Below are 25228 nucleotides of genomic sequence, written 5' to 3' on the forward strand. Positions count from 1 at the left end.
TCAGCTAAAGAAAACGTCAGCAAGATGCAAAGGAAACCAACCATATGGGAAAATATATTCGCCAATGACATCTCAGACAAGGGATTGATCTCCAAAATATATAAAGAACTCATACGACTCAACACCAAGAAGACAGACAACCCAATTAAAAAATGGGCAAAGGACCTGAACAAACACTTCTCCAAAGAAGACATACAGAGGGCCCATAGACATATGAAAGTATGCTCAACATCACTAGCCATCAGAAAGACGCAAATAAAAACCACAATGAGATACCACCTCACACCAGTCAGAATGGCCATTATCAACAAATCAACAAACAACTTGTGCTGGAGAGGATGCGGAGAAACGGGAACCCTGGTGCATTGCTGGTGGGAATGCAGACTGGTGCAGCCACTATGGAAAACAGTTTGGAATTTCCTCAAAAAACTAAAAATGGAACTGCCTTTTGAACCAGCAATTCCATTAATGGGATTATATCCGAAAAATCCTGAAACACAAATTCAAAAGAACCTATGCACTCCAGTGTTCATAGCAGCACTATTTACAATAGCCAAGTGCTGGAAACAACCTAAATGCCCATCTGTAGATGAGTGGATCAAAAAACTGTGGTACATTTACACAATGGAGTTCTATGTAGCAGAAAGAAAGAAGGAACTTCTACCATTTGCAACAACATGGATGGAACTAGAGAGAATTATGCTTATCGAAATAAGCCAGGCAACGAAAGAAAAATACGTTATGCTGTCACCTATTACAGGAAACTAATGAACAACACAAACAAATGAGCAAAGTTGAACCAGAGGTATGTAAACAAGGAGTAGACTAACAGTTACAAGGGGAGAGGTGGGAGGGAGAAAAGGGGGTAAGAAGGGAAAGTGTCAAATCAAAGAACATGTATAAATGACCCACAGACATGGACAACTGAGTGGGCACTGAATGTGGGGGAAGGGAGGGGCAGGATACAGGGAAGCAAGAGGGGGAAAAAAAGTGAGACAACTATAATAGAAAAACAAAGAAAAAAATTTTTTTAGTGGGGGAAAATGAAAATATGAAGAATGGAAATGCCAGTTCAGTGAATATTAGGACAAAGATTTTCCTTCACGTTGTGTATTTTTCTCCCTATTTGATCTCTCCAGAGTTTGGCATTCTAAACAAGTAAGTAATGACTTAAGTTTCTTTGCATAGAACTAATAAGACCAGTTGTTAATAGAGGTTCCTTTTTCTGACCAAGCCTTTGACTGGAATGTCAAGCCTAAAGGAGACATGCTTGGGCTCAGGTTGTTACCTAAAAGCCGTAAGGAACTGGGAATGACTTTCAAAGGTAATAAAAGCCCGCGAAATAAATGGCCTGCTGCCATGGTTGGTTGTGTGGTCCACAGCAATCTCTCCAGGGAAGGAACGAAGGTTGTTTTCCTGAAAGATGGCTAGAAGGGACCTTAAGGCACAATGGAAAACCAGAAAGACTTGGAAAGGACAGGTGTGTACAGGCAAGGATGAATGCCAGGTATGTGGCCCAGCTTCTGTGCCCTGAAGAGCAGACTGAGGGCCACCCTAAATGTTCCTTGGGTAAGTTCCAGCAAAACAGAACTAAAGATCGTAAGTGATCATTTTCTGCTCTTGTTATGTTTATGCAAACGAACAGGATAAATTAAAAATGGACTTAATGTAGTCCCTTTAAAGACAAGGAGAGTAATCTTAGGGAGAAAAATCATTATTCAAGGAAAATCACAATGATCAGTGGCAGACTGTAAAGTAGGGCCGCTAACTGTCTTAAAAGTTTCTTCTCACTTAAAAAATGGTTTCACTTGAAAATTAAACCATATCTGTGATATCACCAAAGAGATTCAAGTTGCAGGCAAGTAGAATGTCAAGTGCCTTGCAACTGGATGTCTTTCCAATAAGACAGTCTTACAGACTTAGAGACTTGTTTCTGGGTTATGTTACATAAATTAACATGTGTTTTCTGTTTTCAAAGGGCATAAGCCTATGACCGCATTACCTGAGTGATTGTCTGTACGCATAAGCCTCACTTAATCCTCTCTGCAGCGCTGCCTCCTGAGACTCAACAGTTTTGCTGAACTAAATGGCTGGGTTGGTGAAGAATGGGGTGGTCTGTGGGCTTCACTTTAAAACTGAATTCTCTTTTCTATCCTAATGGCTTGGACAGAAAGGGCCCAGAGGTCTGAGAGGGGGGAAACATAAACTATTTCCCTCAGCCCAAACTAAATATAATGGGCAAAAGGGTTTTGGACAGGCAAGATGTGCCTAGCACACCTTCCTCCAAAGAAGCACTTTTTTTTTTTTTTCTTCTCCTAATGTGGAACATTGAAAAATTAATCCCTGCCTTTTGTCATCTAGTAGTTATGGATTGAATGATGCTTTTTAACCCTTTTTGCCAAATCTGTTGCCCCCAGAACACAACAAGGATGCCAGCCTGCTAAACCAAGCACACCGTTGTCCGGAGACAGCCAACTGACGTGGAGTCTGCACAATCCTTCCCCATGTGGGAAGGCCACCCTCCCCTCCACACCCCCACTATTATTAGGGATTTCTGGACCCAAGGGTAGGTAAGACGACGACCATGTCCAGCTTGAAGCAGCTAGAGGAGCTTGAGACCTTCGCCCATTGTCCTTTACAAGATTACAAAGGGTCTTAATATCTGAGAGGGAGGGATAGTTATTTTTTACGAACCATGGGTATGGACTTGGGGGGGGATGCTGGGCAAGGGAGATACTGGGTGGAGGGGAGTAAAGGGGAAAAAATTGGAACTACTGTAACAACATAATCAATAAAATATACTTAAAAAAAAAGAACGAGGAAGAAATGAATAATACAATCTCTGAACTGAAGAACACAGTAGAATCAATCAAAAGGAGGCTAAACTAAGCAGAGGATTGGATCAGTGAGTTAGAGGACAATGTAGAAAAAAATTTACACCAATGCAACAAAATTAAAAAAGACTCAAAAAGAATATAGAGGGTTTAAGAGAACTGAAGGACAACATGAAACAAAACATTAGAATCATAGGGATACAAGAAGGAGAAGAAGAGGAGCAAGGGATAAAAACCTGATTGAAAAAGTAATGACAAAAAATTTTCCTAACTTGATGAGAGAAAAAGTCATGCAATTCCAGGAAGCACAGAGGATCCCAATGAAGATAAACTCAAAAAGGCCTCTGCCAAGGCACATCATAATTAAGATGGTAAGATTCAAAGACAGAGAATCCTAAAAGCAGCAAGAGGAAAACAGCAAATAACATACAAGGGAGCTCCGATATGACTATCAACTGATTTCTCAATGGAAATATTACAAGCCAGAAGGGAATGGCAAAAAAATATTTCCAACAGTGAAAAACAAATGCCTACAACCAAAACTACTCTACCCGGCAAGGCTCTCTTTCAAAATGGAAGGTGAAATAAGTAGTTTCCCAGAAAAAGAAAGACTAAAAGAATACATCTCCACCAAACCAGCATTGCAAGACATTTAAAAGGGAATGCTGTAAGTCAAAGAAGAAAAAGAGAGAGAGAAATGAACACAGGTACAACAATAAACGAATAAATACCTGTCGATATTAACCTTAAATGTAAATGAATTAAATACTTCAATCCAAAGGCATAGGGTAGCGGAATGGATATGAAAACATGACCCACATATATGCTATCTACAAGAGACACATCTCAAAACAAAAGATTTACACAGATGAAAGTGAAGGGATGGAAAAAAATATTCCAAGCAAATGGACATTAAAAAAAACTGGGGCAGCAATACTTAATATCAGACAAAACAGAATTCACAGCAAAGGCCATAAAAAAAGACAAATAAGGACATTTTATAATACTTAAGGGAGCAATCCATCAAGAAAATATAACCCTCATAAACATATATGCACCCAACACAGGTGCACTGAAATATATAAGGAAAATATTGGATGACTACAAAAAAATATATCAACAGCAACACACTCATAGTAGGTGACTTTAACACCTCATTGTCGACAATGGACAGATCTTTGATGCAAAGAAACACCAAGGATATTAAAGCATTGAACAACACTCTAGGCAAAATGGAATTAATTGATGTATATAAAACTTTTCACCCCAAAGAAGCAAAATATACATTCTTTTCAAATGCAAATGGGACATTTTCAAAGATATACCACATGGCAGGACACAAAACAAGCCTCAACAAATTCAAGAAAATTGAAATTATATCAAGAATATTCTCAGATCACAATGGCTTAAAACTGGAAATCAACCTCAAGGAAAAAAGTCAAAAACATTCATACTCATGGAGAATGAATAACATGCTATTAAATAATGAATGGGTTAATAATGACATCAAAGAAGAAATCAAAGGTTTCTGGAAACAAATGATAATGAGCACACAGCAGCCCAAACCCTATGGGACACAGCAAAAGCAGTCCTGAGTGGAAAGTTCATAGCAATACAGGCCTACCTGAAAAGGATAGAAGAATCTCAAATAAAAAATCTAACCCTACAGCTACAAGTACTAGAACAACAACAACAAACAAAGCCCATAGCAAGTAGAAGGAAGGAAATCATTAAGATCACAGCACAATTAAATGACATAGAGAGTAAATAAACAACTCAAAAGATCAACAAAAGTTGGAGCTAGTTCTTTGAAAAAATAAACAAAATCAACAAGCTGTTAGCCAGTCTCATCAAGAAAAAAAAGAGAGAGGACTGAAATAAACAAAATCAGAAATGAAAGAGAAGGAACCAAAGAAATACAAAGGCTTGTAAGAAATTACTACAAACAACTATATGGCAAGAAACTTGACAACCTAGATGAAATGGACAAATTTCTAGAAACATCTAATCTTCCAAAACTGAATCAAGAAGAAGCAGAAAGCCTGAATAGACCGATAACAAAGAGTGAAATTGAAACAGTAATCAAAAACCTCCCAGCACACAAAAGCCCTGGACCGGATGGCTTCACAAGCGATTTTACAAAACATTTAGGGAAGAACTACCACCTACTCTTCTCAAACTATTCCAAAAAAACCAAGAAGAGGGAAGACTCCCAAACATTTTCTGTGAAGCCAGTATTACCCTAATTCCAAAACCAGGTCAAGACACAACATGAAAGAAAACTACAGGCCAATATCCCCGATGAACATTGATGCTAAAATTCTCAACAAAATATTGGCAAACCAGATCCAGCAACACATTAAAAAGAGCACACATCATGATTAAGTGAGATTCATCTAAGGAATGCAAGGATGGGTTAATATTTGCAAATCAATAAATGTAATACACCACAAAACAAATGTAAGACAAAAAAACACGTGATCATATTAATAGATGCTAAAAAGGCATTTGATAAAGTAAAACACCCATTTATGATGAAAACACTCAGCAAAATGGGAATAGAGGGAGCATACCTCAACATAATAAAGGCCATATACAAGAAACCCAAAGCCAACATTGTACTCAATGGACAAAAACTGAAAGCATTCCTCCAGAGGTCAAGAACAAGACAAGGATGTCCACTCTCTTCACTGCTATTCAAGATAGTATTGGAAGTTCTAGCCATAGAAATCAGACAAGAAAAAGAAATAAAAGGCATCCAAATTGGAAAAGAAAAGTAAAACTGTCACTATTTGCAGATGACATGATACTATACATAGAAAACCCTATAGACTCCACAAAAGATCTACTCAACCACTCAACCTAGTAAGTGAATTTGGCAAAATAGCGCGGTACAAAGTCAATATTCAGAAATCAAAGGCATTTCTGTACACCACCAGTAAAATATCAGAGATAGAAACTAGAAAAAAAATTTCATGTACTATAGCAACAAGAAAAATAAAATACCTAGAAATAAATTTAACCAAAGATGTAAAAGACCTGTACTCAGGAAACTACATAACCCTGAAGAAAGAAATTAAGGAAGATACAAATAAATGAAAGCATATACTATGTTCATGGATGGGAAGAATCAACATCATTAAAATGTTTATACTACCCAAAGCAATTTATACAGTCATGCGATCCCTATTAAAATACCAGCAATGTATTTCACAGACCTAGAACAAATACTCCATAAATTCATATGGAACCAAAAAAGACCCCGAATAGCCACAGCAATCTTGAGGAAGAAGAACACAGTAGGAGGAATCACAATACCTGATATCAAACTATACTACAAGGCCACTGTAATAAAAACAGCCTGATACTGGCATAAGAACAGACATATAGATCAATGGAACAGAATAGAGAGCCCAGAAATAAGCCCAGGCCTCTATGGTCAACTAATATTTGACAAAGGGGGAAGGAACATACAATGGAATGAGAAGAACCTATTCAACAAAAGGTGATGGGAGAACTGGACAGGGATGTGCAAAAAATGAAACTAGACCACCACCTCACGCCACACACCAGAATAAACTCAAGATGGATCAAAGACTTAAATGTAAGATGTGACATCATAAAAGTCCTAGAGGAAAACATAGGCAGGAAAATTTCGGATATCCCATGTAATATTTTCACTGATACATCTCCTAAGGCAAAGGAAATAAAGGAAAAAATAAACAAATGTGACTACATCAAACTAAAGAGTTTCTCCTCAACAAAAAAAATATCAGCATAATGAAAAGGGAACCAACTATATGGGAAAACATATTTGCCAATGATACTTCAGATAAGGGATTGATCTCCAAAATATACAAAGAACATACATATCTCAACACCGAAAAGACAAACAGCCCCATTAAAAAATGGGCAAAGGACCTGAACAAACATTTATCCAAGAAGGATATTCAGAGGGTCCATAGGCATATGAAAGGATGCTCAACATCACTAGCCATCAGAGAGATGCAAATAAAAACCACAATGAGATACCACCTCACACCAGTCAGAATGGCCATCATCAGCAATCAACAAACAACAAGCGCTGCGAGGATGTGGAGAGACAGGAACCCTAGTGCACTGTTTATGAGAATGCACACTGGTGCAGCCACTATGGAATGTAGGGAACTAAAAAGTTCCTCAGCTGAAGTCTTACTAACTGGCATCCTAAAGTTCTGCTTGGCATGGCCTCACCATCCCATAATAGTTGTTTACTCCTTACTAGGGCAATGACCCTCTTTCTGTCCCTGGGATTGTTGTCCTGCGGTTTAACTCATATCTACCAGATAACGCCCAAGCTGCAGCTGCGTTCCCACCGAATGAAAAATTCCTCCTCTCCTGAGCTATAAGAATACTGTTTTGACTAAGAATAAATGAGACTTGATCAGAGCACTGTCTTGTCTCCATTCTTTGTGCCTCTTGTCCCTTTCTCAGCCTCACTCCCCCTCTAGGGTCCTCGTTGCTCGACCTGCGGGACGGGTCAATGGAAAACAGTATGAAATTTCCTCAAAAAATTAAAAATGAAACTGCCTTTTGATCCAGCAATTCCATTGCTAGGATTATACCCAAAGAATCCTGAAACCCCAATTCAAAAGAGCCTATTCACCGCTATCTTCATAGCAGCACTACTTACAATAGCCAAGTGCTGGAAACAACCTAAGTGCCTGTCTGTAGATGAATGGATAAAAAAACTGTGGTACATTTACACAATGGAATACTATGTAGCAGAAAGAAAGAGGGAACTCTTACCATTTGCAACAACATGGATGGAACTAGGGAGAATTATTCTTAGCTTAATAAGCCAGGCAATGAAAGAAAAATACCATATGATATCACCTAATAGAGGAGACTAATGAAGAACGCAAACAAATGAACAAAATTCAATAAGGACCAGAGTAACAGTTATCATGGGGGAGGAGGGAGGGAGGGAGTTGGTAATTAGGGGAAGGGTTTAGTAAAGGAACTAATATAAATGACCCATGAACATGGACAACGGGGTTGGGATCAACTGTGGGAAAAGGGGTGGGCTGGTGAGGGTTGCAATGAGGGAGAAAGTGGGACAATTGTAATAGAAAAACAATAAAAATAAAACTTAAAGAAATAAATAAAATAAAATAAAATAATAAATAAATAAGAGGTTCCTAAATAGAAAATTCATGCTTGCTGTTGTGGGGAGGAAGAAACTTTCCTCTAGCTTAAGGTTCTTCTGTCTTGTTTAATAATCATATAAATATGAGATAGATTAGCAAGAGAAAATAACCAAACTTAATGCATACGTGCGTATTAGGATCCTGTATACGTGATAGTCAGAGACAAAGAAGGATGTAGGTATAGAAGATATCCTGAAATAGGGATGAGGTAAGTCATCTTGGGAGCTTCAAAGGTCATTGAAAGATGATAAGAACAGATGTTTAGTAAATATGTTTGCCCTGCCATTATAGGTGGGCCAAAAAGAGATTATCATTAATAATCTATTACGAGCAACGTCCCTAATTCAAGTTCTAAGTAGTTAAGTGGGTGGGAGCAGAAGTTTCTCTTGAGCCTGAAGCTAAAATTGCCTTTAGCTTGAAACAATCCTTATATCACAGAGGCACATCTTAGGGTGGCTTTTTTTGAACTACCACAGGAGTTTCATTAGTAATAACTCTTAAGTCTACCACTTAAAAAGATACTGTTAATAATGTAAGAAGTGCCAGACATGATGGAGAAAGATCCCATCATAACAAAGACCAAAAGATTTGGCTCAAGAAGCCCAAGAGTCAGGATATCTACCTAAGGCTGTTGGTCAAGCTTACACAGATTCCTGGCTAGATGAACCAACTGCACCTTCAATCAAGAGGTGCTGAAGAGGTTGTTGATGAGTCACACCAACTAGCCACTTCTGTCCTTTTCCCAGATGATCTGAAAGATAAAGCTTCCTGGCCATGAGGGCAAAACATCAATAATCGTAGGAACTATAACCAACGATGTGCATATCTGGGAAGTGCCCAAACTGAAGATGTGTATACTTTGTGTGAACAACTGTGCCCAGAGCCACATCCTCACCTTCAACTAGCTGGCCCTGGACTTTCTCAAGTGGTATGGCACCATCTCTTTTTCTGGTCCTCACAAGAGCAAGAGGTACAAAAGCATTTTGGCAAGGCCCCAGGAACCCCTCACAGCCACACCAAACCCTATGTACAATCCAGGGGTAGGAAGTTCAAGAGTGCAAGAGGCCAACAGGCCAGCTCCAGCTATGAATACTAACTCCAGATACTACCTTGTTATTAAAAAGGTTTTGGATGCTGAAAAAAAGTCAGATGTGACAGTTATGGAAAGGATACAATCACAGTCTCACCCTGTTTTGTGTTGGTTTTAGGAGTAAACAAAATTTTCCCTGTTGAATTCATTTCATTCATTTTGAGTCATTTTCACTTCAGCAAACGGAAGCATTAATTCTTCTATGTACCAGCTAGAGAGCTGCTGAGGGATGTGTGTGATGTAAACAGGGGCATCAGTCTTAATGCTTTTGGCCCTGACATCTCTCAAGAGCAGAGGCTTGGAGTTTTTGTGTCGTTCTGGACTACTACATGGTTATAAAGTGCACAAACTTTACAAATATAAAAATAGAGTGTAGAAACTACAGTACCACCTAAACCACCTACCCTCAGCAATTTCTTGCCCTCTTTCTCCTCAGTAACATCTTCATTATTCTCTCTGGCCTCCCATCAGTCTCTGTCACACCCCACAAATAACAATTTACTTTTATAAATTATTAGAATAGTAGAAACACTACCTACTTTATTTAATGAGTATTTAACGAGTACCTGAGCACTTACTGGATACCAGGCCTTATCATGCTCAGTGTCACTAAGACTTCTAGTTGGAAATACATTTGTCAATGTTCAACTCTCAGTGCCAAACACATAAAATTATTCTAAATACCATTTATCAAAGCTTTAGTTCATTAAGATTTTGAATTTAAAATGTTAATAGCCAAGTTCTATCATGACATCTTAATGCCCATCATATATTGGGCTGGCCAAAAAGTTCTTTTAGTTTTTTCTGAACAATAGTTCTAGTAGTGCTTAGTTGTCTTTAACATCATTCAAAACAATTTTGTTAGGTTGTATTGTGATAGCTGTCATATCAGCATTCATTTTTTTTAAAAATCACAATTGGTGAATTTTTGTGCAAACACTTTAACATTGAAGATGGAGGAAGATACACAACATTTTCAGTGTAGTATGCTTCATTATTTCAAGAAAAGCAAAAATACAACTGAAACACATAAAAAAAGAGAGAGAGATTGGTGCAGTGTATGAAGAAGTTTCCATGACTGATCGAACATGTCAAAAGTGCTTTGTGAAGCTTCTTGGTACTACTGACATTTTGGCCAGTAATTATTTGTTATGGGGCTGTCTTATGCATTGGAATATGTTTAGCAGCACCCCTAGCCTCTACCCTCTAGAAGCCAATAGTGAGAGATAGCCAACATGCTCAAAATATCCAAATCAATAAAGTTATTGGTGAAAATGAAAAATGTGTCTTTTATTTTACAGAACAAACTAAATGGGATTTTTGGCCAACCCAATACAACCTATCAATAAATTAACTCAGTTATACTAACAAAGATATATATTTCTTTAATCCACCACCTAAACCAAATCCTTCATCATCTTTCATGTGAAACAAGACCATACACTCCTAACTGGTCTTTATGCTGCCGTTACCCTGACTGCAGTTGAAAGGGCTTTTAAAACCTAAGATTTTCTTCCCTCTTATTTAAATCTCTTCCATGGCCTCCCATTACATTTTAAATTAAATAAAAACTTTGCTATGACCTACAAGGCTCAGGATGGTCTGGCCTTTCCTGCCTTGCCATTCTCTCCTGCTGACATGCCCCAACTACTGCCCTGCTGTCACTGGCCCTTTTCATATTTTCAATACCCAGAACATGCTCCACTGGGGCCACATGCAGGGTCCTTCTCTCTGCATGAACTGGATTTTCATGTGCCTGACTCCTTTAGGTTTCAATGTCACCACATTGCCACATTACTCTACTCCAGTGGGCACTGGTTCTATCTTTGGAATTGTGCAAACAACCAGAACACAGCAATACTGAATATTCACCTCCTCACAGAGGTCCTCCCAGCTTAAGGAGTACCTTGTACTGGTCGCTGTCAGACCGCCCTGTTCTTTACCACAGTTTGTAACCATAAATGTGTTTTTTTACTTGGAAATGTTGATTTTTCCCCATCTAGCTCAGGTCTATGAGAGTATGAGATGTATTATTCTGATCACTGCTGTATACTCAGTATTGGCACAGAGCCTGGCATGAGGCAGCATTTAATATATGTATGTCGAATGAATAAACAACCCCCCCCCTTGAAAGATCCTATGATTCAAATCATAGAACTTATAAAAGAGAAACTGAGGCATATTTAAACATTTAAGAGTTTATTTGAGGAAAAAGAACTATTCTACTTGGGCAGCTCCAACCAGAAGTGGTTAGAAGCACCCCACACACAAGAGCCAGGAAGAAAGACATTTCTAGAGAAGAGGCAAAAGCAAAGCAAGGAAATTATTCAATTGGCTGTCTTAAGCGGCTGTCTTATTTAAAAACCCAGTTGACTGTTGGTGATGGGCCGCTCTTTAGTTTTGATTTCCTGACCCCAAGCCTGTCACAGGCCAAAGGTTCATTTATGTAGACTGCTCAAGTATTAAAGCTGCCACAGTCTAATGACCTCCTTGCTTAGTTTAATACTTAATAACAGAAGGAAAGGCCAAAATATAAGTAGGTCAGATGATCCATCAGTTCCCTCTGGGACATAGTGCCCAGGCAAAGCAACTAGTCTGAAGGGTTGCTACCACCTCACTCAGTGAAAACACAGAAACACCTGCAAAGTAGGGATGCTGCTGGCTCATGGCTCCTGAGTCTCCAGCATTTCTACAGTATCAGTACATCATGAGCATCCAACATGTTTGTGGAATAAATAAGCCCAGATGTAGGGCAAAGATTGCATCAGCACCCAAACCCAACCCTCAAAACCAAAGGGGAACTGTAATGCTGCACCCAACACAGCTTCCACCAAGACAGTGGGGACTGCCAGGTTGTGTTCTCTGCCTGCAGTCACATGGCTCAGTGCTCACAGTCAGAGATAGGCTAATTCCATCACAGGAATATATGTCATCCAAGAACCAGTTAACTAAATAGAGCCCACTTCTTGTAGACCACAAACACACATATCCACCAAGGACAGAATGGAAAGATAGGTAAATTCACCAAAATTGTTCCATGGTGTCCCCTGTAAGACAAACCTGAGTAATGACTATCAAATTTGCCTGCTGTCCAAACACTTCACATGTACCTGGAAATTCACAGGAATCAAGAGTACATCAAGAGCTGATTAATTCCATTGTTTGTGGAATATATTAAAGGAGAAAGAAATCATACTGAATTATCAAGCCAGACAAACTGCTATGCACTGTTTATTCAACTAATGACATTCTCTCTCTCTCCTTCAAAGTGGTCAAGGCACAGAAACAGAAGCCCAGAGTATTTGATTCTGGCAATGAAAATTAATGAGTGTGTTAAGAGATAAAATGTAAATGATCTTTAGAAAAAGGAGAGAGATAAAAATAATTTCAAACGATCGCAAATGGCATTTGGAGTTCCCTCCAAAGTTCCTGTCATTATTGAAATCAGTGTCAGTCTGTCCATCAGGCCCACACACACTGCATACATCCTGTCAACAAAAGAACATGCAGGATGCTGCTTTAAGCTAGAGAAGGAGGATCTCAGATTGCCTAAAGTGATTTTTTGGAGGGGGTTTACATTTATTACATACTCATGGTATGCTCGCTTGGTATTAGGTAGCACATGGGCATGTGTTCAAAACGAACAATTTTCTTTACTTAAACATGGAACCCTTGGAGAGAGATGGAGGACCATCTAGAACCGACATCTTCAGGCTCAAGTTAACATTGAATCAACAGTGACCAAATACAGACTAAAAGCCATATGGTGCATGGAGACTTATGAAGCCTCTGTAGTTTTGAGATTTTTCCAGGTGAGGAATGCTGAAAATGCACTGGAATACATTGTGTTCCCTCCTGGGCATCTAAGTGATAAATCTGCCAAATGTGTCTCAAATGCATCATTCCAGATGAGAGCTTCACAGGAGACACTCCCCAGGTTAGCCAGGTCAATAGTCCTAATCCTTTAATTTATTGAAACTCAGGAAGACATGTGAAATATGGACCTGGGTGAAGGAAAGTCATCAGAGATGAAGACATTTTGAACATTCCGGTCATGACTTGGCTGGTTTTGTGACCATGTGTCCAGAACCTATTTCACAGTCATGGAGATATATTTTGAGGCTTTCTCAAAGACATGGTTTACTTTGATAGTATGTGGGAGGCCAGGGTTAAAGTCAGTGTTAAATGATTTCAGAGGTGAGTTTCTTTCACATTTCCACTTTCAAGACAACAGAGAGGCACCTGCTTCTATGGGGTCCTTCCCTCTTAATCTGTTATTGCCTCAACTTCCAAATCAGATCCCTTTGCTCCGCTGGCAGACTCAGCAGATGGAGATCCCATAAATAAGTCCTTCAAATCTTATTAGGAGTCAAGCAAACACACACTTAGACACTAAGGAATTAATTCGTTAGAGTAGAAAAGTCTTTGAGGAAAGACTATAAGTCAGGACTTTGAAGCTATCTTCCCTAATTTCCAGAACTTTGTGAACTTAAGTCACTGAACTTTTAAGATCATTTCCCCATCTGTGAAAGTGAGATAATTATATCTACTTTTAAGATTGCTATAGGATTTTGATGAAATAATATGTTTAAATGCTTAGTACACAGCCTACACAAAATAGGAGCTTAATAAATGTTTTATTCACACCTCCTTTGGACAGATGAATCATAGTGACTTGTGCATGTGACATTAGTCACTGGATTGAAAGCACCTGGGTAATGAAGACCATCTCTTTTTTTTTTTTTTTTTTTTTTCAGATTTAATGTGTTTTATTGATTAAAATATTACATTTGTGCCAATTTCCCTTCCCTCTGCTCCCCTCCACCTGGTGGCCCCCCTCCCTCCAGTTGTCCCCCCCTTTTAGATTATGTCCATTAGTTGTGCATACAGTTCCTCCCAACCTCTCTCCGTCTATTCCATTCCCTCCTACCTTGATCCCCAATTCCTATATCATCTCCCTCCCTTTCCCCATTCCCCCTCCCTGTTGACCTCCCCCCAATATGCTTCCCGTACCCACAGTTCCTTTTCCACTCTCGTTGCCTGTTTCGTTTGCCTTTGTTTCATCTCCCTAGCTTCTGTTTTTTTTTAAACCAGTCCCTTTAACATCTCATATAACAGTGGTTTGGATCTAATGAACTCTTTCAGTTTTATTTTGTCCTGGAAACACTTTCTCTGTCCTTCTATTCTGAATGACAATTTCGCTGGATAGAGTATTCGTGGTTGTAGGTTTTGGATTTTCATTACTTTGAATATTTCTTGCCAGTCTCTTCTTGCCTGTAGGGTTTCCCTTGAGAAGTCAGCTGATAGTCTAATTGGGACCCCTTTGTACATAATTCTTTTCTTCTCTCTTGCTGCTTTTAAGATTCTCTCTTTATCTTTAATTTTTGACATTTTGATTATAATGTGTCTTGGAGTGGTTCTCCCTGGGTCCAGTCTCTTGGGAACTCTCCTTGCTTCCTGGACCTGCAAGTCTATTCCCTTCCCCAAGTCTGGGAAGTTCTCCTTTATTATATTTTCACTCAATTTTTCAAGTTCTAGTTCATCTTCCTCATTCTCTGGCAAACCAATGATTCTTATGTTGGGCCTTTTATAGCTGTCCCAGAAGTTTCTGATCCTCTCATTGTTGCTTCCCATTTCCTCTCGCTGCATTGGTTGACTGCTTGTTCCTTCTCCATATTCCAGTTTGTTGAAATGAACTCTGGATTTTTTTTTTCTCACCATCTATCTCGTATGCGGTTTTGTTCCTTTCGTTATGAAAGTTTTTCGTTTCTTTCTTATCTTTTTCCTGCTCTTTTGTGAATTCTGTAAGCCACCTGATAACAATGGCCCAGAACTGAGCCTCTGACAGGTTTCTTATCTGTTCATCTGTCAGGTTCTCTATCTGCTGCCTGGTGAGTTGTGTCACCGGGATTTCTATAGTTGTCTGCCTCATTTTGACAGATGCGTTTTGTTTTCTTGGGCCGGCTGTCCGGGGCAGTGCCTGTGTACGCGTCACAAATCAGCGACCGGCCGGCGCCTGCCTGTCCGCGACCTATTTCGCAGCCCTGTGGTGCTTTCTTTGGGGGCGGGGGTCCAAGATGGATTCACACAGTTATTCAGCTAGGAGACCGGGATCCGTCCTCCCGCCCCCCTGGGCCTCACTGTTCAAGGCGATGAGGCGGCCGCTCTCCCCAGCGCCGGAGTCGCGCACCGCCAGGGGCTTGACCGCAGCCGGTACAGGGGCGCGACCGCAGCCGGGATTCCTCGCCGCCCCGCCGCTGTCCAGGTGCGACCGCAAACAGCACTGCCCTCTTTAACTCTTACCTGCCCAAATGGCACCGCTGGTTTATAACTTCATATGTTGGACTTCCGTGTAGTTTTATTTTCTGGAATTTCTAGTTATCCTTTGTTTTGAAGTAGTTGTATTCCTCTCTAGTTGTAGAGGGAGACCTAGCGTGTCTGTCTAAGCCTCCATCTTGGCCGGAAGTCCGAAGACCATCTCTTAATTGCCTTTGTTCCTCCATTAGTTCAGAACACAATGTTTGCTTAAAGTAATTAACGCATGATTTTTAAATATAATGAAACATATGTTACTAGATATTGACATATATACATATATGACTAAAATAATTTTACTTTATTCCCAGATCACAGTTGGCTGAAGATTAATTAATCCTAATAAATGAGGCCCATAATCTTCCATATCAGCCTGCACTATCTGGTCTCATTTGTACAATCATCTATTCTGTTTCCAACCCAAGGCCTTTCATCCCCAATTTCTGTGATCCCAGTCACCCCTCCCAATTCTCCTGCCTCTCTCTCTCCAAGTCCCTTATCATACTGTCTCTCTGCAATTGAACTCAGCCCAGGCCTACCGCCTCCTTAGTTTCCTTGGACTCATCACTCTTTATCAGATCTCCTTACCTCCCATGCTCAACTCAGTTTTATAATAAATTCCAATAGAAAGTTAAATAAATATGTCCCTACCTCCTTAAATAGAAGCCTCTACATTGGATGCAAACTCTTCTTGATGTCCTGAGATACATATTCAATGCATGGTATATACTTATAAAGTTAAATTTATAGCTGCCAGTATATGTATGTATATGTGTGTGTGTGTGTGTGTACTGTTAGAAAGTAACTTCCATTATAATTTCAGAAAAAGGAACAAAAAACAAAAATAATAATAATGCAGTGTTACCCCAGGGGCTAATAAGCTGAATAAAGCCACCTGCCCTTGTTTGAAAAGATGACAGCCAATTACATGGTTTGTAGTTTTGTGCTTGCTTTTTCTGTAATTTTATTGCTCCTTTTCTCACTGTCTGTGTAATAGTATGATAGTTGTTTTTATGACTGTTTTACAGCTTTCTTTTGTTGAGTCTGATCTGTTGCTCACCTACTGGGAACTGTAAAAACAGAGTCGTTCAGAAAGCCATCAAGACACAGCGAGCAGGAAAAAAGAAGTTTATTGAGGGAATTAGCAGGCAGGGAGGGAGCCATGCTGTGAGTGGCTCCAACTCCGAACTCCTAAGGGGAAAGAGCGTTGCTTTATAGGAGGAAGAAAAAAGGAACTATTGAATTCAGTTTGTTTATCTTGCAGCTGTAAGTCTGACGGACTGATCAAAGCCAAACGTGGTTCAGTTTGATGCACCCTGCTATCACAGGAAACTTCTGGCCCCAAATATTGCTTTCTCCCAGGCAGCTGCAGGCAGGTGGGGAGAGTGGGGAGGGCACGGAAACCAAGGCTATCCTTCTAGTTCTTTTGTTTTAATAAAAGGAGGCAAGGGGTGGGGTGTGTTTTTCGGGGTGGCAGAGACCAGTTGGGAGAGCAGTCATCGAATCTCTCTTTTATAATGACTTCCTGCTGAGTTAGGGCAATGGGGGTGGGTCGGCTGTTGGCTCGGGGGTCGTCTCTTGCCACAGGTTGATATCGTCAGGTTTCCAGCTGGCATGCAAGAATACGTGGGCAGTGTTGCTTGTGTCTCTTCCTGGGTGGGGATGAGCTGGGTGATGGTGGGCTCAAGATCTGAGGTTAGAGGAGATTCGGGTACCTACCACTAATATGTTTACCCTGGGTTTTGCAGCCGCGATGGTGAAAGGCGGGGCTTCTGAACCCAGCCCCGTCAGACGGTAGAAAGTCCGAGGAGGTCTGGGACAGAGAGGCCCACGTCCGGATCCGCTGCTGGGTTAGGCAGTCTAGTCCCCCAGTTAGAGGCCATCTGACAGTTAACCTTCCAGTGGCCTGTCTTTTGACAGAGAGGGCAGGAACCCGGAGGAGGCAAGCGGAAGTTTGGACAAAGCTTTGCCCAATGTCCCTCCTGACTGCACCGGAAACAGGGATCTGGAGTCCACCAGATGGTGGAGGCTTTGCCCTGAGGCTTATTTTTTCCCTTGGAGGAGTTTCCCAGGGCATTAGCTAGCAAAAGATAGTGCTTGTATTTCTGTTCCCGTCGCTCCTTTTCCCTCTCCCCTTGCCAGTTGTATACTCAGAAGGTGACCTGAATAAGTTTGCTTTGGCAGGTCTCGGGGCTTGCCTCTAACTTTTGGAGCATTTTTGGGGCCGATTGACTAATGAAGTGGGTGTGTAAAAAGACGCATCCCTCAGGTGAAGTGGGGTCTAGATGGATGTATTTTTGGACAGATTCTGTGAGCCTTGTTAAGAAGGCAGATGGATTTTCACTAGGACCTTGGGTGATCTCAAGAATTTTATCATAGTTGACAGCTTTAAAGCTGGATTTTCACAACCCAGCAAGGAGACATGCAAGGAAGTGGGACATTTTGCGAAAGGTAGGGGAATTTATCTGATAGTTCCAATTAGGGGATGTTACGGGGACTGCTACTGACCCAACGGGATAGTTAGCATCTGCGGGTCTGTCGGCATGTAACTAGTCAGCATAAACCATGGCAGCCGCCCAGATATGATTTTTCTCTTCAGGGTTAGTGGCAGAAATAAAGATGGTGGTGACGTCCTGGTAAGTTAAGTCATAGGTCTAGGTTAAATATCTGAACTCTTTGATGAAACAAGTGGGGTCCTTGGAAAAAAAACCGAGATGCTGCTCGATTTTGGAAAGATCAGCCAAATTGAATGGGATGTGAACTCGCATGACACTGTCTCTACCAGTGATCTCATGGAGGGGATAAAGACTGAAAGGGCAAGGCTGACCAGAAGGGGAGAGAGCTGGGGAAGAGGAAGTAGGGATGGGCCCACAGGATCGGCTATGGGGAGGAGAAGGTCTGGAGTCTTGGAGGGCTGGGGACTATGAGGAGTCAGGTGACTGGGGTTCTGAAGAGGAGGAAGGGGCATCCGGCACAGGGTTGTAGGGGGATGGGTGATCAGCAGGATTGAAAGTGACCAAGTGTAAGAAGCAAGGAAACTGGTGGCTCCAAGACCAGTAGAAAATAATTAGCAGTAAAGGGAAAATGTAATTACAGGGTTTTTGTGGCAGAGTTAACAATATTAGCATTAAAAAAAGAGGCATTATGAGGCTCATCACAAATGCCTCTGAGAACAAAGAACATCCAAAATCTGAGGGATGGACTTTCATTAGCAAACCCTGGAAAATGGGAAAATGCAGCCAGGCAGCCTAGCAAACAAGACAGGGAAACTCCAAAGAAGAGCTGGAGATAGACCTATAACTAGATCCACCCTTAATTAATTTAGTTAATATTGTTATATTATAACTCCAGAGTATTCAGCATGGAAAAATGGAGAAGGAGAAGGAGGGAAAAGGAGGAAGGGAGAGGGCTGTCTTACTCACATTAGGATAAGAACAGTCAGCTTTATCCTTTCTGTAAGCATCTTTGGTTTTCGGCTGTGCCCAAAGCTGCAGGTCTGTGAATAAACAACTGCTTTGGTTACTGCTAAAATCCTGTGTCCTGGTGTTTTATTGTGAGTATTTTTCATACAAGGAAGAAGAAGGGGTTAGGGGGGTGCAGAAGGTCAAGAGGAAGGTGGTTTTTTCTGGACAAGGAGAATTTGATGGATAGTGAGCTGTCTGCAGAGAGAGTGTTTGGTCCGAAGAGTCCAGAAAGCCTGAGCATAAGGAAGTTCTGACCACATGCCTGACTGCTGGAGAAAGTTATTGAGGTCTGTGAGAACTCCAAAGTCAAGTTTGCTGTTTTCCGGCCACCAACTCTGGTTATTTAGAGGATAATGGGGCCACGTGACAGTGGACAGAAAGACAAGTTGACAGGCCTTGACTTCTCCATTTAGTTGGAGAGATTTGAGATTACGGACTAAACACTCAAGAGGGGTATCTGTGGGTGGGAGGGACTGGACAACTCCCATGGCAACGGTTAGGGTTAATGTGAGTCTGAGAAGGAGAAGGAGGGCGAATCCAAGCCAACATTCCTGGCTCCACAATCTGTCAAGACAAGTGTCCCCACTTCGACCAGAGAGTGGAGGGCCAAAGGCTGAGAGGAGAGGCGCTGATTGAACCCAGACGTCCCTAGGAGTCATCAGGCCCTGGAGAGTGGGTCTGGATTGACCCGAGGAGTCAAATGACTCCGAGAGTGGCTCTGACTGAGCGCTCAGATTTAGGGCTGGACTGCCCAGAATGGTCTCGAATAGACCAGAAAACAGAACCAGTGGGGGAGACGAAGGCGGGGACTCATCTATGAATCCGAGGGATGGTGTTGATTGAGAGTAAATAGCAGTCGGGGAAGGGGTCAGAGGAAAAAGGAGGCAGATGGGGTCAGCAAGCCAGATAGGAAGCTCGAGCCGCTGACTCATGGAGAGCTGAGCAATTCCAGATCCAAGAACTGGGGCAAGCTCAGGGCCCGAGTCCAGCTCGGGAGTCTCAGTTGAGCTGGTGTCCCAATCCCGGGTTTCAGCACCATAATTTAAGAATGGAATCACTCAGAAAGCCATCAAGACACAGTGAGCAGGAAAAAGGTTTATTAAGGGAATTAGCGGGCACAGAGGGAGCCGTTCCACAAGTGGCTCCGATTCCAAACTCCTAATGGGGAAGGGTGTTGTTTTATAGGGAGAAGGAAAAAGGAACTATTGAATTCAGTTTGTTTATCCTGAAGCTGTAAATCTGACGGGCTGATCAAGGCCAAACGCGGTTCGGTTTGACGCACCCTACTATCACGGGAAAATCCTGGCCCAAAATATCGCTTTCTCCCAGACAGCTGCATGTGGGTGGGGGAAGAGTGGAGGACATGGGAACCAAGGCTGTCAGGAACAACAAAAGTAAACTTTCTTACAGTTGGAATTAACTGTGAAAGAGTAAACAGGGCCCCACATCAACACCTGGGAATGGGATGCACACTTGAATTCTCAGTGTGCCCTTGGGCTCCATGAATTATTTCCTGTCTCCTGAGAACAGAGATTGCTCTCTTCAATCACCTTGGTATGTGAGAACTTTTGATAATATTATCATTCTGGTTGATAGGAAGTGCTAGAGCTGAATAGGCCCACTGCTACATCCTCCAAATCTGTTTGAAATTTTGTCTTGTGACAATCCTTGAGGACCCAGGTGATGGAGATGCCAACTTCCCGGCTGTGAACTGAGCCTACAATTCTTGTGAGAACGTAGTAGCAAGGTCTGTTTCCCCCAGGCTCTGCTGGAATTTAGCACTCCAGTCAGGTGCGTTTCCCTTCTTTTTCACCTGGATAAATTTTGCTCTTTGGGGTTCTAGTCATATAAGGTAATGTTTACAAAAAGGTCATATCTTATAAGCTCTCATCGTCAGGTGGAAGTTCAGGAAAGCTGCTCATTGGCACTGCCACATCATTTTAATTGCACGGAGGAAAAGTAGACCTACTTTCTAAAAACAATTCAAGCCAGAATCCTTTACTGGCTAGACATGGTATTTTAAATTTGAAGTGAAAAGTCGTTTTTTTATAAAAATAATTTATTTGTTTTGTTTATTTATTTATTTTTAGAGAGAAGGGAAAGAAGATAGAGAGGGAGAGAAACATCACTGTGTGGTTGCCTCTCACTGGCTCCCCCAACTGGGGACCTGAGGTACAACCTAGTCATGTGCCCTGACTGGAAATCGAACCAGCGACACTTGGCTTGCAGGCCGACGCTCAATCCACTGAGCCACAGCAGCCAGGGAAAAGTCATTTTATTGAGGGGTAAAAATATATTCTTTTTATGAAAAATATGAAAATAGGACACCTAAAAATTAAAAAAAAAAACATTTAAATTGTGTTGATATGGTTTGTAGAAAGGATTACTGTATAACTGTTTAGCATTGTTTCTTCTGAATCCAATGTCTTTGTGGGCTGTAAAATCTATGCGTTCAGAGTTTCACTGTGTGAGTTTATATGAGCCTAACCATTAACCCTGAGGACAGAGAATTTGCCAAAAGTGTTTGCAATCCTTCTTTTCTTTTATAAGTGGCTTTGGTTAAGAGTTTTGTTTTCAAGCGAAAGAAACCAACTAGCTAATCTGAATGACAAAGGAGAGGGTTTTCTAAAGGCTTCTCACAAGTTCAGAGGAAAGTCAAGATGCACAGACTGTGCAGAGGACAGAAGTCAAAGCAGGTATGGGAATCATAGGGCTGGTGCTTACAAACCTCCTCTGGGATACTCACAGCAGCTGATTCAGCTGAGAATTTCTGTTTCTGCATATTTCAAGTCATTTTCAAATGTCTGGGGAGGAAATATCCTATTGGCCCAGCCACACTCAGCATCTCAGCCCTTGGATTACCAGCTAATGCAAAGGATAAGGGGAGGATGGGGACAAGGAAGGCAGTCCAGTCAGGACCAGGCAGAGAGTCACAGTCACTGAAAAGAAACCTCAATTTGCTTTTACTATTACTGGGGAGCTTGTCCTCAGTCTCCATACTCATGTAGCTGTACACAGACCATTGATTTTCCTGTATTTTTATCTTTTTAAATTAATGAATAATTTTAACACTCTACTGTACCTACAGTATGCCAGGGAGAAGACAAAACCCCAGGTATGAAAAGAGAAGTTCTCCCTCAAGATAGAGGTGCAGACATAGAAGCAGTGTGCTTAGCATCATAACAGATGTAACTCAGGCTGGTGAATAAGGAGGGAGCTATTGGAGGCTCTGAAGGATATATGCTGAGTCTTGAGGCTACATGGGAATTTGTTACATAACAGAGGAAGGGAGACATACACGGTAGAAAGTACATTTTTAAAGCCTACAATCCTTACTAAGGGTGGAAGAAAGAGACAACATGGTTCACTTGGAAGCTATAACTGACTACTTTGGTATTACTGAACTTTTATAATCTGAAGAAGCTGATGAAAGTAAGTCTGGAGAGAGGCTAGTTCCTGAAGCTTCTATTATGCAACATTAAGGTGAATGAAGTAGACCCTTCAGTCAATAAAGAGGTTATGATTTGGGTAAGTGGCATGACCAAGGTTGGTTTTAGAAAAATCATATTGGCAGCAAGGGGAAGGAGAGTGAATAGGAGAGGCCTAACTCTGAGACAGCTGAGAAAATTCCCTTGCCCTCTTAAGTAAATTATAGGTGGGTTTCTGTCATTTACCATAAAAAATGTACAGTTACCACTAATAGTAACATGTTTAGGGAAGAGAGCTAGGTAAAAGATTTGAAGATACAAAAATACTGTGAACTTGAGAGTGTGTCCCAGACAGCAATCCTGTTGCTGCTTGCCTATCCCTGTTCCAGATCCCTACTATTCCTATGACCTTGAACCATGGCCATAGCCATTTGGACCATGAGGGATGAGTTGCCATTCTTTTGTATCCCAGGTGATCAGGTCTGATCAAATTTTTCTGTGGGTTTGGAGTTTAGGGGTATAGAAACCGAGCTCAGAAAAAGTCAAGGCTGAGACTGAAAGGCCACATGCAAGCTGAAAGCTGAGGAAGCCAACCAGAAAAAAGAAGAGAGGCACTGTCCCACAGAGACAAACGGGAAGAAAGGGACCCATGCACCAGTGCTGTGGATAAAGGAGCTGCCATAAGTCATGTCCACATGTATATTGTTCAGCAGCAGGTGCTTCAGATTAACTAAATCTCAGCATTAAAAAATTGCTTCTTTAAGATTGGGTCAACCCACATAAAATTTTGAGCCATGTTGACATTTTATCCTCACCATCAGAGACAACTTTAAAAGAAATGCAATCACTTGGAAATAATTTTCACCATTAGAAAGCCCTGGTGGGTATGGCTCAGTGGATTGAGTGCCAAGCTGAAAACCAAAAGGCCACTGGTTTGATTCCCCATCAGGGCACATGCCTGGGTTTAAGGCCTGGTCCCCAGTTGGGGGTGTGCAAGATCAAAGTTTCTCTCACGCATTGATGTTTCTCTCCCTCTCTTTCTCCCTTCCTTCCCTTCTTTCTAAAAAATGAATAAAATCTTAAAAATATATATATCAAGTTGGAAAAAATAGTCATTCCCAAGATAAGAAAAATAAATACAATACAAGCAAATCCCCAAGGAACTTACCCTTTAGGTAGGTTTTTAAAATGTTCTGGCCCTGACTAGTGTGGCTCAGTGAATAGAGTGCTATCCTGAGAACCAAAGAATTCCTGGTTCTATTCCCAGTCAGGGCGCATGCCTGGGTTGCATTCCTGGTCCCCGGTTGGAGGTGCGTGAGAGGCAACCACATATTAATGTTTCTCTTCCTCTCTTTCTCCCTCCCTTCCCCTCTCTCTAAAAATAAATAAGGAAAATATTTTCTAAAAATTGAGGAGAGCTTAAGAAACATTTTGGACAACATGAAGCGTAACAACATCTGCATCATTGGAATACTAGAAGGAGATGAGAGCAAGCAAGGGATCAAGAACATATTGGAAAAAATAATGACTGAAAACTTTCCTAATATGGTGAAGAAAAAAGACACACAACTCCAGGAAACTCAGAGAGTCCCAGACAGGTTGAACTTAAAGAGGCCTACACTGAGACACATCATAATTAAATTGGCAATGTTTAAAGACAAGGAGAAAATCCTAAAAGCCACAAGAGAAAAGCATGTAGTTACCTAAAAGGTAGCACCAATTAGACTGTTATCTGACTTCTCAACTGAAACATTTCAAGCCAGAACGGAGTGGTATGAAATATTAAAAGTGATGAAAAGCAACAACCTACAACCAAAGGTAATTTACCCAGCAAGGCTATTATTTAAAATAGAAGGAGAAATAAGGAGTTTCCCAGACAATGAAAAGCTAAAGGAGTTTCTTAACACTAAACCAATATTGCAACAAATGTTAAAGGGCTTGCTTTAAGAAGAAGAAAAAGAGAAAAAAAGAACAGACGAACACAGATGAACAACAAAAAGGCACTCAATACATATCTATCAATAATCACCTTAAATGTAAATGGCTTAAGTGCTCCAGTCAAAAGACATAGGGTAGCTGGATGGATAAGAAAACAAGACCCATACATATGCTGCCTCTGAGAGACCCATTTCAAATCAAAAGATCCAGACAGACTAAAAGTAAAGGGATGGAAAAAGATATTTCACGCAAATGAAAAGGGAAAAATAAAAAGCTGGGGTAGCAATACATATATCCAACAAAGTAGACTCTAAAACCAAGGCTTTCCTAAGAGACAAAGGACAATACATAATGATAAAGGGAAGAATTCACAAAGAGAATATAACCCTAGTAAACATTTACACACCCAATTTAGGAGTACCTGAACATGTGAAGCAAATCTTGATGGACAGAAAGGAAGAGATCGACAGAAATACAGTCATAATCAGGGATTTTAACAACCCTTTGACTTCAAAGGATAGATTTTCCAGACAGAAAATAAACAAGGTCACAGCAGCCTCAAATGACACACTAGATAAAATGGATTTAATTGATGTCTTTGAGCATTCACCCCAAAGCAATAGAATATACATACTTCTCATGTGTACATGGAACATTTTCTATGATAGACCACATGTTATGACTCAAAAGAAGTCTTAATAAATTCAACAAGATTAAAATCATATCAAGCATCTTCTCTGACCACAGTGCTATAAAATTAGGAATCAATCACAAGAAGAACACAGAAAAACATGCAAGAACTTGGAAGCTAAATAGCATGTTGTTAAACAATGAATGGGTCAACAATAAGATCAAGAAAGAAATCCAAAGATACCTTGAAATAATTGAAAATGAGAATGAAACAATCCAAAATCTGTAGAACACTGGAAAAGTAATCCTAAGAAATAAATTCATAGCATCACAGGCCTAT

At 40.8% G+C, this 25228-nt stretch overlaps 1 pseudogene; it reads left to right on the top strand.

Annotated features, from left to right (window-relative positions):
• Positions 1–8226: 8226 nt before the first annotated feature.
• On the top strand, positions 8227–9119 carry LOC150004621 (large ribosomal subunit protein eL18 pseudogene; annotated as a pseudogene).
• Positions 9120–25228: the final 16109 nt, after the last annotated feature.

Source organism: Furipterus horrens, unplaced genomic scaffold, assembly GCF_987537825.1.
Source record: "Furipterus horrens unplaced genomic scaffold, mFurHor1.1.pri manual_scaffold_7, whole genome shotgun sequence".
NCBI lineage: Eukaryota > Metazoa > Chordata > Mammalia > Chiroptera > Furipteridae > Furipterus > Furipterus horrens.